General features: G+C 49.4%; 1 non-coding gene across 1 annotated transcript; it reads right to left on the bottom strand.

The window, feature by feature from the left end:
- Positions 1-10379: 10379 nt before the first annotated feature.
- MIR7478 (microRNA 7478) lies at positions 10380-10457 on the bottom strand. The gene has a single exon (NR_105645.1). It is a non-coding gene; the product is annotated as a microRNA 7478 (primary transcript).
- Positions 10458-17992: the final 7535 nt, after the last annotated feature.

Below are 17992 nucleotides of genomic sequence, written 5' to 3' on the forward strand. Positions count from 1 at the left end.
GGCGGAGCGGCGGTGGGGGCGGGGCCTCCGGGGTGCGTCCTATTGCGATAGGGGGTGGGATCTGGGATTGGGATGAGGGATTGGGATTGGCAGGTGGAAGGTGGGGTTGGAATGTGGGATTGGGAATGAGTTGGAGTTGGAGTTGGGATGGGAGTATAGGATGTGGGACTGGGATGTGGAGTTGGGATGTTAGATGTAGGACTGGGATGTGAATTTTGGGATTGTGGTGTGGGGATATGGATATGGAATGGGAAACCGTAAAATGGGTCATATATGGGATGGGCCACAGATATGGGGTGGGCTTGGGACAGATATGGGATCAACATAGGAAGAATGTGGGATGGATTGGGGATAGGATATGGATATGGGGTGGGGTACGGGATGACAATGGGATAAGTATTTGGAATGGACATAGGATGGATGTGGGGATTTGGATTTCAGATAGATACGGATATGGGGTACGGGATGGGGATAGGATGTGGGGGTATGGATATGGGATGGATTTGAGATGGCTATGGGGTGGATATGATGGATATGGAATGGGCTATGGATATGCGATGGGATAAAGTCGTGAGATATGGATATGGGATGGCTATCAGGTGGGGCTGTAGTGGTTATGGGGCCATAGGGGCTATGGGGCCAGGATGCTGCTAGTGACCTCTGTCCCCAAAGTTGCCCCCCGATGTGACACATGGGGCCCCATATCCTCTCTTCTGCCCTTTATTCACATCGAGGCATGGGGGGGAGGGGGGGGAGGGGGGTCATCCCCCAATCCCATTATCAAAAATTAAACCTTAATTACAAAATAAGGGGTGTCACCCCTGCCCCATGGGAACAATGGTGGTCTGTGGGGGTGGACACAGAAGGGGTCCCTAGAGGAGCGTCCCCAACTTTGGGGTGTGACACTGTGGGGGGTGTCCTCAACATTGGAGTGTGACAGGGGGATGTCCCCAACTTTGGGGGTGTGACACCATGATGCAGTGTCCCCACTTCCACTGGGAAGTCCTCGAGTTGGTCACAGCGTTCCCAGCTTCAGTGCAATGTCCTCAGGGGGGTCCTTTTGTCCCCTCCGCATGACGGTGACACCCGACGCCAGCTGCCAAAAGCGACACCCGATGACGGTGACGCCGCATCACGGCTGTTCCACACTGATGTCACACGCAGCCCCCTCTGGTGGTGGCATAGAGTTCACTACCATGTGTCCCTGACCTCGTGGCAGAGGATGGTGACAGCGTCAGAGGGCTCAGGTGTCAGTGGGTCCGGCTGTAGGCGGGCCTGGAGAGGTGACAAAAGACAGTGAGAGGCTTAGTGACAGCATGGTGACAACGTGGGGCCACCTGTGCCTGCCCCTATGTGGTGGTCAGAGCACAGGGAATGGTGTCACCCGAGAGACGGTGACACACAAGTGATGGTGACACTGGATGAGGGTAACAACAGTGACAGCCAGGGATGGGGACATTGCGTCACGGCTGTTCCACATCGAGGTCACGCTGTGTCGAGGTGTCACCTGAGTGATGGTGACACCTGAAGACAGTGACACTCAGTGACACTCAATGGCATCCAGTGAAGGTGACACCCAACGATGGTGACACCAGCAACCCTACGTGTTCCCCAGCGGTCCCCAGCTCCCCTCCTGGTACCCCTCCTCATCACCTCTTCAATGAAGATGTCACCATGCTCCAGTTGTGCCACCGTGGCAGGGGGGACAGCTTGGGACAGTCGGGGTGACAGCATCACCTGGCTCCAGGAGCTGTAGGACACTGATGGGGCTCACGAGGTAGATGGGTTGGTATGGCTCCAGGCTCCACAGTTACAGTGACAAAGAAAACTCCAGGGACAGGCACTTGTCCCGGTGGTGGCACCGCCGGCAGTTGTCCCAGTGTCAGCCGGTGGCCCTGGGGGAGTTGTTTTGGTGGGGCATGGGGGTTTGGTGAGAACTGTCCATTTCTGAAGGGAAGTGGGGAAAAACTACAACAAAATTGACACAGTATTTATTTTAATGGAAACAGACATTTTGGGGGGCAATCCCACAGGGACAAAACAGAGTGAGAACGTGTCACTATGTGATGTTGTCCTCAGAATCCCCATCTGAGACCTCTGGAGGACTCCAGGAACACCTGGGGACCCCCTGGTCACCCCACGACTCCTCTGGGACATCTGCAGACCCTTCTGTATGAATCCAAGGACCCCCTGGACCCACCTGGGGACCCTCTGCATGCCCCAAACCCCTCTAGGATATCTCCAGATTCTTCTGCATGACTCCAGGGGTGGATAGGGGAGGCTGTGGGAGGAAGAAAGGGGTTAGTGAGGCTTCTATGGGGTGGAAAGGGAGTTTGGGGGAGACCTTAGGGGGATATTGGAGGGGGGGAGAGGGGAGTGGGGTCTCAATGGAGTTGAAAGAGAGTCTGGGGGGGAACTTAGTGGGTTGTGGGGAGGAAAGGGGTGAACAGAGTCTCTACAAGGCAGAAAGGACATCTGGGGGTGGAAGGAGGGGTGGGAGAGCCAGGGGTTGTGGGGGACTTCTTTGGGCAGAAAAGGGGTCCGATTGGGGGGAACTGGAGATTAAAATGGGGGAACAGACTCCAGGGGTCAGAGAGGAGGGCACAGGGGAGTACAGGGGACTCTAGGGGTCAGAAAAGGGGTCAGGAGGTGGAGGGAGAAGGGAGGACAGGGGACCCTGGGGATCAAATAAAGGGGACTGGGGGGCAGTAGGAGACTCCAGGGATCAGAAAGGGGGAATTGGAGTGGGGGTACTTGGGGGGGGGGGGGGGGGGAAGAGGGGATTCTGGGGGTCAGATAGAGGGGACTGGGAAAGGGGGGGGACTCTAGGGGACAGAATGGGGAGACGTTGGGGGGGGGACAACAGGGGACACTAGGGATCAGAATGGGGGACTGCAGAGGGATGAGGGATCAGAGGAATCAGACAGGTGGACCCTGGGGGTCAGAATGGAGGAGGCACAGAGGGGAGGGGTGGAAGAGGACTATAGTGATCAGAATGGGGGAACTGGAGTGGGGGGGAGGGGGTTGGGGGTAGGATGTAACTCCGGGACTTACACAGAGGGAAGAGAGGGATGTGGGCGACAAGTAGCGGGGGGTGTGGAGGGCAGTGAAATACACTGCGTGTAATGAGTAAGGGCGCACTGTCACCATGGCAACACAGCCTGCATGCACGGCCTGAAGCCTGAATGGGGCTCAAGGGGCAGTGGGGGGCGAAGAAGACATTGGGGAGGTGAAACAGAGAGCCCTCAGGGATCTCCTGAGGAGGTGGGGGAGCGGTTGCAGGGGAGGGCAGAGCTCCGGGAATGGTGGCAGTGAGTGGGGCTATGGGGTGGGAAATCTGCAGTGAGATGCAGTGAAACAGTGGGATCTGGGCAGAACATGGGGATATGGGAAAAGCAACACAGGCATCTGGACAACACAGTGAGATCTAGGCTGAAAGAAAGAAGGGAAAGAAAGAAAAGAAAGTAAAAAAGATAAGAAAGACAGGAAAAGAAAAACAGGAAAAGAAAAGCAGAAGAAAAGCAAGAAAGGAGAATCCTCATCCCCTGTTGGATGCCAAGGGGAAGACAGTGACCAAGGATCAGGATAAGGCTGAGGTACTCAGTGCCTTCTTTGCCTCAGTCTTTAATAGTAAGGCTAGTTGTTTCCTAGGCACACAGCCCCTTGTGCTGATAGATAGGGATGGGGAACAGAACAGGCCCTGAGTAATCCATGAAGAAAATGATTTTGGACCTGCTCTGAAAGCTGGACGCTCACAAGTCCATGGGGCCAATGGATCGCACCCTGGAGTGCTGAGGGAGTTGGCGGATGTGGCTGCCAAGCCTCTCTCCATCATTCTACAGCAGTCCTGGCTAACCGGGGATGTCCCGGCAGACTGGAGGCTGGCAGATGTGACGCCCATCTTCCAAAAGGGCCGGAAAGATGATCCTGGTAGCTACAGACCTATCAGTCTTACCTCAGTGCTGGGGAAGGTTATGGAATGGATAATCTCAAGAGCCATAACAGATCAATTAAAGGTCTGCCAGGGGATCATGCGGCAATGAGGCACAGACTCAGATGTGAATGACCCAAATCATTTATTACAGTTTCTAGCATGCCTTATATACATACACAAGTTTTCTCTTTTAACTTTCCCACCTGCCTTTATACGTCAACAAAACATTCCACAAACACTCCTTAACTGCACGCAGGGGCTTATCCAGTCAGAGTCATCAGTCATTCCTGGCCATACACTCTTCCCTCAGTCAGGGTAACTATCACACGGCCATTGCACAGCTTACCTGACTGGCTTTTCTCTTCTTGCTGGAGATGTCCTTGGTTCTCAGCATTGCTTTCTCATGCTGTTTATCTTGCTCCACAGCTGCTGCTCTGAATAGTCTTTCTTGTATTCCCACAGGATCAGACCCAGCCAGTGTGGGCTCATGAACAGTAGATCCTGCTAGACAAACCTGATTTTGTTCTATGACAAGGTGACCCACTTAATGGATGAACATAAGACTGTCAGTGTGGTCTACCTGGACTCAGTAAAGCCTTTGACGCTGTCTCCTCCAGCATCCTCATGGAGAAGCTGGTTGCCCATGGCTTGGATGGGCGTATGTTCTGCTGGGTCAAACACTGGCTAGATGGCCAGGCCCACAGAGTTGTGCTCAATGGAGTTAAATCCAAATGGAGATCAGTCACGAGCGGTGTCCCCCAGGGCTCGGTACTGGGGTCGCTTCTATTCAACATCTTTATTAACGGTCTTGATGAGGGGATTGAGCGCACCCTCAGTAAGTTCACCATGCTGCTCAGTGAATTCAGCACAGCTCTGGAGGACATGGAGGACTACAGAACAAGTGCCATTGGTTAGTCGAGCTTGTTCGTGTCCTGGTTCAGGCTGTGCTCTAGTCCCATCCCATCCCCTAAGCCCAGCTAGGCTACTGCACGGTTCTTCCTTAGAGGAGAAAGCTGGCAGAGATGTCACTGAAGGGGCTGGTGTGGAAACTGGACAGAGATGTGCACTTGGCTTTAAAGAAATGCCAGGTCCTATGAATCAGCCTGGAGAAAGTAATTCAGGGGAAGCCAGAGACACTGCAAGTCCCATCACAGCTCCCACAAGAACTGTGGTGTTAAATTTCATGGAATCATAGAATTGCTCAGGCTGGAAAAGACCTTAAAGATCATCAAGTCCAACCACAACCTAACCATACTAGCCTAACTCTAACAACCCACCACTAACTCACGTCCCTGAGCACCACAACCAGACAGTTGTTAAACACATTCAGGGATGGTGACTCAACCACCTCCCTGGGGAGCCCATTCCAGTGCTTAACAAGCCTCTCTGTAAAGAAGTTTTTCCCGATGTCCAACCTAAACTTACCCCTGGTGCAACTTAAGGCCATTTCCCTTGTCCTGTCACCTGTCACCAGTGAGAAGAGACCAGCCCCGCTCTCGCTGTAAGCACCTTGCAGGTATTGGAAGAGAGCAATAAGGTCTCCCCTCAGCTTCCTTTTCCCCAGACTAAACAGCCCCAGTTCCTTCAGTTGCTCCTCGTAGGGCATATTCTCCAAGCCTTTCACAAGCCTTGTTGCCCTTCTTTAAACCTGCTTCAGCACCTCCGTGTCCTTTCTGAACGTGCCCAAAAAGAACAGAGTACTTGTGGTGAAGCCTCACCAGAGCCAAGTACAGGGGCAGGATGACTTCCCTCGTCCTGCTCACCGCACCTTTCCTGATACAAGCCAGGATGCCATTGGCCGCCTTGGCCACCTGGGCACACCGCTGGCTCATATTCAGCTGACTGTCCATCAGTACACCAAGGTCCCTTTCCATCAGGCAGCTTTCCAGCCACTCCTCCCCAAACCTGTAGGGTTGTCTGGGGTGGACCCAACTCTTGGCCCTATTGAAATTCATACAGTTAACCCTAGCCCATTGATCCAGTCTGTACTACCTGCACCTGGAAACATCGGGGTTTTCCAGATTTCAGGACCACGTGCCTGAAACAAATTCTGGTTCTCCTCTAAGCAGAGCTGTTGGACAGACCTGTTGGCACTAGAAATTAAAAATGGCAGTGAGATGAGGCCAATGAGGTGTTAATGTTTTTATGGCTGCACAGTTCCTCAGAAAGCAGTTACACCTGCCAGCTAAATAAAAGCCATCCCTTAAATGCTGTACTGTACAGCTGTGGAGCCTTTGCTCCTCTGCCTGCATCTTGCTTTGCATAGTTTAGCTGGCAAGACTTCAGCACTGAGCTATAAGAATGGAAACATCCTCAACTGTTTGAAACAGACCGAGTTTCTAAGGTCTGTGTCAGCAGAAACCAGGCAGTGCTAGGAACAAGCAACTGTTGGCAAGAGCCTAATGCAGCTCTTCCCTCACCCTGTGCCACGACTCACACCATTCACTCCATTTTCTCTCTCACTCCAGAAAAAGACCGCATAATGAGATGAAGAAATCACCAGTTGGCAGTTGGTGTTCCTACTTCAGCCTGGGAAATCCATCCCCTGTGGCTAAAGGCAAACTGCAACGCAATCCCAGGGAGCCCCTACAAGAAGTCTCAGAATATTTCTAACACTCTTATTATGGAAGTAAGAATACATTCTTGCCTCCATTTTGCTTCTGTGGCAGAAGACAGACATTTAAACCACGTAAAGGCAATTTTCCAGAAACGTTCCCACAGAAAGAGGGCATCTAGCATCTTTCTGTAGCTACAAAGACTGACTACTCAGCCTTTTCCATATACATTTTACTATCTCTTCCAAACTTAAAAACAACTATATGGTTTTGCAGAAAAATATACCACAAATCCTGAAGTATGGGCTAGCACGGAGTTTTATCCCATCTTCTCCCTGATGCACATTTTGAAATGATATTCCATGACTGTGCTTTAAGATTGTCTCCCTTGAGCATTTTAGTTGTGCTTGTTTAGTGCTCATAAAACCAGCTGTGCAAGTGATGCTTTCTTCCCCACTGTGAGGGGATTGCTGTCAGGTGCTAACCAGTTATCACAGGCACATCCAGCAAGGAGCTGCTGTGGCACGATGGGCGTGTGGAGCAGCCGTCTTCCAACCGGTCCTCTGCAGCAGTCAGCATTTTGTAGGTTACTCTTCACCAGTCTGCAGAACAAGTATCAAAAAGGGTACTCTTTTGCGATTGCTTCTTGTAATCACAGGTTAGAAGGGACCACTGTTGGCCATCCAGGCCAACCTACCATGCAAACACTTTACATCTGTCTTAGACAATAAAGCATATTAACACTGTGACAGGATACAGGTTTTCTTCAAGGGCTTTGGAGTACAAACAAAATAGAAAAATAAATAAATAAAAGCACAACAATTACTTTCCAGAGAGCAGTACTGTTGCTAGAAGCCTATTTGCTTCTTCCTGCTGCCAATCCGTAACCAAATGTCAACCACTTTCATAATTAAGCTCGTCACTGTCTGGTTTGGTTTCCCTAGGGGGGACAAGGAGACAGCGGGACTCGGCTGAGCTAAAAGCAAAGCTTACCCCCCTGCACACTGTCGATGGTAAGGCAAAATGTGGGTTTAAAACAAGGCGTTACTGACTGCAGATGAGCAGCAGGACAGATGCCTGACACCCCTGCAGTAATAGCTGGACTTGTTAATGAAGCAGTTTACCCATCCCTGTTAGGCAGTGGTACCAGGGCAACACTCTTCAGATCTTAGTTTTCCTTCTAAGGATTCTGTATAGCCGACATTACCTGCCTCGCATTCCTTGCCATTCCCCCCCTTCCCCCCCACTCCCCGCCTTTCTCTTCCAAGGTGAAAAAGGCAGCACTGGGAAGGAAAATGATTTCTGATAAAGACTTGGAGCCACAGAACGCTTGAACTAGTTTTGCTTTTGCAAACAGCTTAGTTTCAGGCTAAATTGAACCTGATAACTGCTTTAAAAAGAGTTTGGACAGTGAAAGTTTGACACTCACCCCTGTCTATCTGCTCATTCCTAGGTGAATCTAAGCAGTTTTGATCCAGAAGACCCAGGACCAGCAGTGATGCACTGTGTGCTTCCTTCGATGGAGAGCTCTTAGGAAGCATGAATCACTGCAGTTCTGATGACAGCCTTCCACATGACAACAACAATGGGGATAAGGAGCTCATCCACGTTCCTGCCCTCATTTCTCCTGGCTCCGCTGATGACGTTGACCTGAGCCCGCCAGACATCACAGTCGCTAGCCTGGATTGTGACCCAATGCCTTTCCAGTGCAGCCCACCCCAAGCAGAGTCCAAGTGCCTGAACAGCAGCACCTCCTTGAGGAGCAGGTCGGCATCGCTGAGGAGAAGCTGAGCTTCTTGGAGGCGGACTTACAGTCAGGCAGCCAGTCCCAGGCACCAGGCAGCACCACAAGCTCTGAACTAGTCTCTCAATTCCCAGAGGAGTCCCTCTTTTACTCTGGATCTCTCTTGTCCTTCTGTCTTTTAATGAGTAAAGGCATACTCATGTTCAATCAACACCTTGACTCCGTTCTGGGTCTTCATTCACAGGGACTGGGTTCAATATAAAAAACTGCAAGGCACTTCAGCTTGCAATGGTATGGCTTTTGGCTGTGTGCTGCAGAGCTCTGGGTTTGTTCCCACGTTGTATGGCTTTGGGGTGTCTGCAGGGAGAGATCTGCTACTGTTTTGTATGGTAGCAAATAGCATCCTGGTTGCTGCTCATTAAAATCCCAAGCTTCCTGGCTGCAGCTTTGTGATGCTTTTCAATGCTTTGTGATGCTCTTTGATGCCTTGGCTGTTCCCTGACACCTCTCTGCTCCTGCAGTGTCCATGCCTGGCTCTCATCTATGAGCTGGACTTGCAGATCATCTCCGGACCTGTCATCATCACACTGCAGCAGGAGAAGTTCATCCTGACCAACGTCAGGCAGTACTGCTTGGTCTGCACGTTACTGGCTGCCTCTGCATCTCTTCAGCTGCAGTACCATCTCTCAGGGAAGTCAGACGCAGTCACGCTCCTCTCTGAATTCTGTGCTTGATTAAATCCAAAGCAAATCTTTACACTACAATGAGCAAACCATGCTGTCTACCAAAGAGGCAGGGTTTGTGCCCCAGGATTTCAGGAAGAAGGACTGGTATCAGCCCAGGGCAGGATCTGGGTCCCCTGGGGACAGATGGTGCTCTCCTCTGCACAGCCCCACAAAGCACAAGGGAAGGTCTGGAAGGTGGCAATGCCTAGATGCCCCTGGAACAGGCCAGGAATGGTGCCATCCATCCCATCCATCCCCAGGCCCTGATGCCCAGTCCTCAGCGCTCCAGGATCTCTCAGTGTCCCTGTTCCAGGGCCTCACCACCCTTACTATAGAATCACAGAATGGTGCTTATCATAGAAAACTTCTTCCTTATGAAGAATCTAAAGAGTCCGTTCCCTCCTTTGTTACAGCCCCCCTTGAGATACTGAAGGCCACTCTCAGGTCTTCCTGGAGCCTTCTCTTCTCCAGGCTGCACAACCTCAGCTCTCTTAGCCGTCCTTGGAAGGTGGTATTCCATCCCTGGGACCATTTTTGTGGCCCTCTTCTGGTCACGCCCCAACAGGTCTATGTCTCTCCTGTACTGAGGACTCCACATCTGGATGCAGTGCTCACAGTGCAGAGGGGCAGATCCCCTCCCTCACCCTGCTGGCCACGCTGCTTCGGATGCTGCCCAGGGTATGGCAGGCTTTCTGGGCTGAGGGCACTCTGCTGGCTCATGCCCAGTTGCCATCCATCAGTACCCTCAGGTCCTTTTTGGCAGGGCTGTGCTCCATCCTTACATCCCCCAGCTTGTACTGAAAGCAGGGGGTTGCCATGACTCAGGTGCAGGCCTTGCACCCGGATTCATTCAACCTCATGAGCTTCCTCTGGGCCCACTGTTCAGCATGTCTCTCTGTTCGCATCCCATCCTTTGGACGTGCGGGCTGCACCATGCAGCTTGGGGTCACCTGCAAATCTGAGGGGGCACTCAATCCCAGTGTTGATGTCATTGATGAAGATGTTAAAGAGCACTGGTTCCAGTACTGACCACCTGAGGAACACCACTGGTCTCCACCCGGACATGGAGCCCTTGACCACCACTCTGTGCATGCGATCTTGCAGCCAGTCCATCCAACAGTCTACCCATCAAATCCATATCTTCCCAATTTGGAGCTGGTCTTTTTGGTTCCGATCTGCCAGGCCTGCAAACCCACACAGTCCAATAACTGACGATCCCTTTCCTCCACCGGGCTGGAGGCAGGGCCCCTCTAGTTCTGCCTATTGTATTCATCGCTCACTTCTCATGAACGTGAACCAGTACACTTAACCCCAGAAATCAGATCCGACCATCCAGTCTGTCCGGAGAGCTGCCCATTAGAAACTGGAGCTGTCATTTTTTTTCTGGAAGAATCCCCTTTTCCTATTGTTTTCTCTTGCAACTCACCTGCCCGTGCATGTAGGACTGAGGTGGGTTTTCCATCCCACTTTCTCATATCCTCTCCACAGTCACACAGGTAAAACCACAGGATGTCACGTTGTGTGTAACTGCTATATCCTCTCTCCCAAGCAGCGAATGCTTAGTTCTAATGGATGAGACACTGGTTGTACAGATGGGAAGCAGGGCATATAGCCTTGGAATTGCTAGAACTCCTGGGACAACTTCTCCACAGCTGAGACATAGGCCCAGAGGGATGAAGAAAGTCTATCTTCCTATTGCCAAAACAGGTTGGCTACTTCATTCACCTTTGGCCTTGGGTTCTCTTTCCAGTTCACTCCTGCCAGGGTGCTGGCATATGATGGTGGTGCATTCTGTAAAACTCTCCACATAGATCTCATGCATATGATTTCATCTGGATCTTGGGATACTGTATTACTGTGTAATTTAATAACATACATCATCTCTAGAACAGCTAGTTCACTCACATACTGGATACCTCTCTCCATGGTGGCTCATTTGCCTGGGTTAGATACCAAGTCTCCCTTGAAAGGATCTTTCCCTCGCAGCTGACAAGGGTCCCCACCACTGGGAAAAAGACTGCGTCCCTTTCCCAATTCCTCTGGGAATATCACTTTCCCTAGAAAGACATCTCAGCTGCTTGGCTTCACTGCCCACTAAGTCCAGGCTACTCACCTCACCACCCCAGCACAGCAACAGCCCAGTGGCAATGTGCACATTCGGCCGATGGCCATAATCCTTTTGCGTATCGTGCAGCTCAGCCAACATCAGAGCTCAGATGATTTATATCTCTCCCTCCTCCTCCCCATCTTCATCCTCTGTCTTACTAGGAGTTTCTGTCACACAGAATCACAGAACTGTTGGGGTTGGAAAGGACCTCAAGAAATCACTGAGTCGAAACCTCACGCTAAAGGAGGCACCCTACAGTAAGCCTCACAGGTAGACATCCAGATGAGTCAAGAGTATCTCCATAGAAGACTCCACAACCTCTCCAGGCAACCTGTTCCAGATCTCTGTCACCCTCACAGTAAAGAAGTTCATCAGCATGTTTGTATGGAACACAATATGTTGGAGTTTTACAACATTGCTCTTTGTCTTAGCACTGCACAACACCAAGAAGAGCCAGGCCTCATCCATTACTTGTCACCTCCCTTCAGATATTTACAAACATCAGTCAGTTCACTCTGCCCAAAAGCCACAGCCTGGCTCGATACAGCTGCTTCAAACCAGTCTTAAACTCTCCAGGAAAGGGAAATGTCACTACCCATAAATGAAGAATTGCTAAGGGTCAGAGTCCACAAAATACCACAAAAGAGGATCTCCACGCAGAAGACCTGCTTAAATGAGCCTTGAGAGGGGCGGAGCCATGCTACAGCAGTTTGCACATGTGAAGTGCTTCCACCTGTGCTCCCAGGGCCGCCTATGCCCCTTCACTAGGTGCTCAATCACTGGTTCAGGCTTTGACTTAACTGTTCCGGTATAGTAACCCTTAATCATTAACCCTCACCAGAATAGGTATTCCTTAACCATAACACAAATGAGTAATACTTAACAGTTTGATGCTAACCCGAAAGAATAACCCTTAACACTAACACACAAAATGGTAATACTTAACCTGAACACTAAACCAGAAACGGAACCCTTAACTGTAACACCAAACAGCAACTCTTAATCGTTAACCCTAACTCTAAATGGAAAACATTAACACTAACCCAAATTGCTAACCCTTAACCATAACCCGTAATGGTAACCATTAATGCTAACCCAAAAAGAGGAATGTTCAATGCTTACTCACACAGATAATCCTCAACCCAAACCAAAATTGTAACCCTTAACACTAACCCAAATGGGAAACCTTTCTGTCCTAACCTGGGACAGTAACCCTCAAAACGTAACCCTGGCAGTAAATGGTAATTCCTAAACATAACCCCAAATGGTTAACCTTAACAATAACCCCAAATGGCAACGCTTGACCATTAATGCTAACCCAAATGGGTAACCCTTAATGCTAAAACATATTGGTAATTCTTAACCCTAACACAAATAGCAAACCCTTAACCCTTAAACCTAACCCCAAATGATAACCCCTAACCCTACAGAGTAATAAACCTTAATGCTTAATCATAAGCAAAAAGGGAAAGCCTTCACGCTTACACAAACAGGAAACTCTTAAACCTAACCCAAAAGGGTAAGCCTTAGCCCATATCCCTAACCCAAAATGTTAACCTTTAACCCTAAACTCAAATGGGGAACCTTTATCCCTTACTCCTAACTCAAAAGGGTAATCCTTAGCTGTAACCCAAAAGGGTAACTCTCCACACCTGAAAAGTACATAGAAACCCTCAGCACTTTTTCTGCCACCCTGTGAGTCCGTGATCTTAAAGGACACTCCCAACACAAGCCAGTCCATTGTACTGTGATCTTCAAGGACCCTTCTAACTCGAGCCATTCCATGGTTCTGTGGTCTTCAAGGACACATCCAACGCAAGCCACTCCATGTTTTGTGATCTTCAAAGACCCTTCCAACACAAGCCATCCTGTGGCTCTAGGACCCTTCAAACTCAAGACATCCTAGGGTTCTATCATCTTCATCTTCAAGAACAACTTCCAACACAAACCCTCCTGCGGCTTTATGATCGTTTAGGACTCTTCAAGCTCAAGCCGTCCTAGGGTTCTATGATCTTCAAGGATCCTAGCAATACAAACCCTCCTACGGTTCTGTGGTCTTCATGGATCTTTGCAGTACAAGCTATCCTTTGGTTCTTTAATCTTCCACTCTTCCAACACAAGCCATTCTGTGGTTCTACGATCTTAAAGGTCCCTTATAACACAAGCCATCCTCTGTTTCTGTCATCCCTTCCAACATAAACCTTCTTATGAGGAAACTTGGGGGTGTTGGTCGATGCTCAGATGAGCAAGAGCCAGCAGTGTGCCCAGGTGGCCAGGAAGGCTGATGACCTGCTGGCTTGTGTCAGAAACTGTTGCCAGCAGGAGCAGGGAAGTGATCATCTCTCTGTACTCAGCGCTGGTGAGGCTGCACCTCGAGTACTGTGTTCAGTGTTGGGCCCCTCACTACAAGCAGTAAAGCTGGTACAGGGTCTGGAGCGCAGGTGTTATGGGGAGTGGCTGAGGGAGCTGGGATTGTTCAGTCTGGAGAAGTGGAGGCTCAGGGGGGACCTCATCGCTCTCTTCCACTACCTGCAGGAGGGCTGTAAAAGGAATCACATAGAATCACCAACGTTCAAAAAGACCTCCAAACTCATCTAGGAGAAAAATTTTTTGTAATATTCAACCTGAGAGTGCTGAGGTATAATGCTGAACAGTCAGACCTGCATGTGACTGTGGGGCCCTGATGTTCTTCCCATGGGCACACAAACACTCAATGACCATACTGGGAGGCAAAAAGCACAGCAGAACACGATCCTCAGCTGCAGACGCTGATGACACTCATAGCAATAAGAGAGAAGTATGTGTGAAAGGCTTACATTACAAAAGGAATGACTGATTGTCAGCAGAGATGTGGTCTAGCACTTGTTCTGCTGGAGCAACTCCAGCGTGGCCATAGATTTGCACTACGGAGCAAAAACAAATCTCAGCCAGAATAATACTGTCAAGCCTAAAACCAACATTCAGCTCCTAAAATCCTTAGTTGTTGGTTGAAAAATATTTCAGACCTGATGGTGTGCTCAGTGGAGTTGTTTCTGTGCATATTGTCTCCTTTCCCTCTACTGCAAACAAAATGCATTCAAATCCCCAGGAAGAAGCTCATGAATACTGCTGCACCCTTCCCGATCAATCCTTCCAGACAGCTCGGCTTTTTCTAAACAAAACATACCTTTGGGAAAGTCTCATGGGGGGTAACCTAGAAGCCAGCGAACGCTGACCTCTTCTGGATACTTCTGGAAATGGCAACGAGGCATAACCATTGCATACTTCTATGCAACGAGGCGTAACTGATCCCTTTTATTCACCACCCTCAAGAAAAGGTCAACTCTCAGCCCCACTTTCATCTGCTTGGTGAGCTGGCTCAGTTCAGAGTTCTGCAGGAGAGCAAACAAGGTGCAGAAAGAAAGACTCCAGAGGTTACAGCTATGTTTCATGTTTCATTTCCTTCTATGCTCATTTGCTCTTGTGCCTATGTAGAGTAGAAACAGATTGAAATAATTGAACTGATTGAAATCTTAAGGGTCATGCATGTTTGATGCAATACTGTGCAGATCCTAAATTGATGCGGCTTATGGCAAGTAATGTAATTTACCACCAGGTCAAAAAAGAATTATGTTTCTTGAAAAGTATGATTTTGCACTACGGATATACACTATTGACTAGAGAAGGTATCATGACATCAAGACAAAGCTGCAAATGAAGCTCTCACTGAAAAGGGATTTATAAGCTGTGTTTCAGATGTCAGGGTCTTGAGTGCCCTCCACCTTTGTTCCCACAGCTAGCACTTTTCCTCATCAGCTACCACCTCCACCTCCCCACTCGTGTTGCTGCCCAGCACCAGGTAGCTCATTTTCCCCTGCTCCGACATCACCCATCACTTTCTGTCCTCCTTCCCTGAACAAATCAATGAATCAGTGTGTCATTTAGAAGTCCGCCTGAGCTGAGCAGTCACAGCTCTGTTTCCTTTCCCTGAAGCTGGAGTACAGCCAGGCTACAGAGCAGCTAAGTAAGATAAAGTTGCATGGAAACAGATGTTAATTAAGAAGAAGAAATGTAGGCCACTCATCTCTTCTTCATAATGATACGGGCTCTGATTGAGGTAAACATCCGTGAAATCCATCAGATGAGATTTACTTCTGACAATGTGTTTAAGGCCGCTGGAAGCAATGGTGTAGCAGTCTCTGGCATGCAGCTCTGGGGAAGGAGGCTTGAGGAAATCCCACATGTCTCCCTGTGGGGCTGCCAACACACTTCAGGCCTGGAGCTTAAACTAGCATCAACTAGTCTTGAAACAATGTCCTTAACGTAGCTAGGCTGTACTGGGAGAAAGAGTGTAATTTGGACTGAGCTGCATCCACACCAGGGGATGTCTTCTCAGCAAGGAATGGGAGCGGCCTACCAAAGGCAGGCAGTGCACGATGGTGGGAAGATGGTGCGTCTTCTGTCACAGCCTGTGCCTTCAGCTCTACTGGTGATGTCCCAGAAGAGCTGTTTTCCCCAGTCCAGGTGGAATGGTGGGAAGTGATACAACAGGAGCAGCGAGGATCAAGAGCAGGCGACTGCTGCTGTGACTGCCAGGGGCTCATTTGAAGAAGCACAGTTTCAGCCTGCTAAGGCCTCAGTCACCTTCACAACACCCCTGAAAGGTGCTTGCCTACTCCGGGTTGCTGCTGGGCATCATTCATATTTAAGGATAGCCACAGCCCTTCCTGGGTTTTAAGCTCATGCCATTTACTGAGGGCAAAAATAATCATCCTTATGCAAGTAATCCTTCTTACTAAAGCTCTGGCTGCCTTCGCAGCGATGCAGAATTCTTAGTCAAGGGGATGCCGAAGAGGCGGAGGCCGATCTTTGTGCTCCCACACAGTCATCTCCTTTGTGCCCTGCTCAGGTTAGTCCTCTTACATGATAGCATAAAGCGAGATATGGGACATTGTCTGTGCAAACAGGCTGAAGTCAGAGTCTGAGAAGTAGAGGGCTGAGCAATCACCAACTGTATGAAATACAGCAAGAGCAAATGATGGATTCTGCACCTAAGACAGGAGAACCATGGGTATATGCACAGACTGGGGGACAAGTGGACGGAGAAGAGCTCTGTGGAAAGGGATCTGAGGGATCTGGTTGGTGATAAGTTGAATGTGAGTCAACAGTATGGCCTGGTAATCAGAAAGGCCAATTGTATCCTGTTGGGCATCAGGCATAGCACTGCCTAATACGTATAAGGTCATTTGATCAGCACAGAGCATAGGATATCAAGAGCTAATGTCATTGTGGTCTACAGCTTCCTCACAAAAGTAAACAGGGAGGAAAGCAGGGATCACTTTCACCTAGCAACCAGCAATAGGACCTGGGGAAACTGCATAAAGCTGTGTCAGGGGGAATTCAGGTTGGATATTAGAAGAAAGTTATTCACTGAGAGGGTGCTCTCTCTTCTGGGAGTTGACATGAGCTGGCAACTATCTCCAGGATTTTCCTTCTGCAGATGACCCATCATCAGGGCTTCCCTCAGGCTGCTGGGAACAGCATGTGCAGCAGTAATGATCACAACCTGTGAGGCTCACGCAGCCTCAAGAGTGGAGGCCTTACAGAGATATCTTGTCAAATTAGAGGGCAGTCACCAAACTTAGGAAATTTAACAAGAGCAACTGCCAGATTCTGCACCTGGGACAGGAAGAGACTTAGCTCTAGTAACTAAAGTGAATTTAGGTTGTATAGGAATGTAGCTTTCCCCTTATTGCAAAAGCTCACTGTTAACAGTGGAGAACAGGATTCAACTGGAGAAGTCAAAAGAGACATGAAGAATGATGGGATAATGTCTGCATAGCAACACCTGGAGAAGCACTGCCCGTTCTGGGAAGATGCCACCCAAGAAGCACCACCTAGAACTGGATGAATGGACAAATGAAAGAGGGAGAGATGCCAGACACAAAAAAAAATTAGATATTGGTTACACTCAACAGCTTGAGTTGGAACTATGTAAGGATGGGGCTATGGCAACTCATACAAACTCTGGGATTGAAAGTAATGAGGTTCCTCCTAGGGGACTCTCACCTTGAGCTGTGTAAATCACAAGAACTGCAAACAAATGAGGCTGAAGGACAGTCAGACTGATGTACTGAAAGCAGAAGTCAAGGCTTGAACCGGAGAATGTTGGAGGGGGCAGCAGCATGATTCCTTCAGAGCAAGGTGGCAGGAGTGCAACTCCTGCAACAGTTTCTGGAGACCAGGGTGGAACCCTATAGGTGATGGTCCTCTCACCACCAAGCGTCCAGTTGCCAGCAGTGGGTGAGTTCACTGGGACTTTGAGCAAGTCTTCAATTTGTGTTACTAAACTCAGACTTGGAAGCACACTACATATGGGAAATACACTTGGTGCAGGAAAGGGGATGTCCTTAGGCAAGGTACTCGAAAACTGAATGAAAAGAGATGAAGCTGCAGATCTATCAACAAAAATGTAAGCACATGACATTTGACTTGGCAGGTTTGTGGGAAGGTCAGCTTCCCTGGGTTTGTATTTCTCCATACTAGAGTGGTTTTATCCGCTTGGCTTGCTTAATTGCAGCACATTTCACATGCGTGAATAACCTGTGCAATAGCATCCTTGATTCAGACCCCATTTCCATATTGCATCTCTTCCTCAATGGCCTGAGGTGTTACAGATGCACCGAGATGGAAATAATTATCTCTTAGAGTTGCTGAAGCACTGTAGAAGTTTGCCAAGAGAAGCTGTGGATGCTCTGTCCCTGGTGGTGTTCAAGGCCAGGCTGGATGGGGCTCTGGGCATCATGACCCAGTGGGTGGCATTCCTGCCCATGGCAGTGGGGTTGGGGTTATAAGTTCTTTACCGTCCCTTCCAACCCAAGCCATTCTATGATTCTGCATTTCTATGACATAAGCACCGGCCTCACGCAGCCCTGGTGCAGTGTATCA

The sequence above is a fragment of the Gallus gallus genome, chromosome 10, assembly GCF_016699485.2.
Source record: "Gallus gallus isolate bGalGal1 chromosome 10, bGalGal1.mat.broiler.GRCg7b, whole genome shotgun sequence".
Taxonomy (NCBI): domain Eukaryota; kingdom Metazoa; phylum Chordata; class Aves; order Galliformes; family Phasianidae; genus Gallus; species Gallus gallus.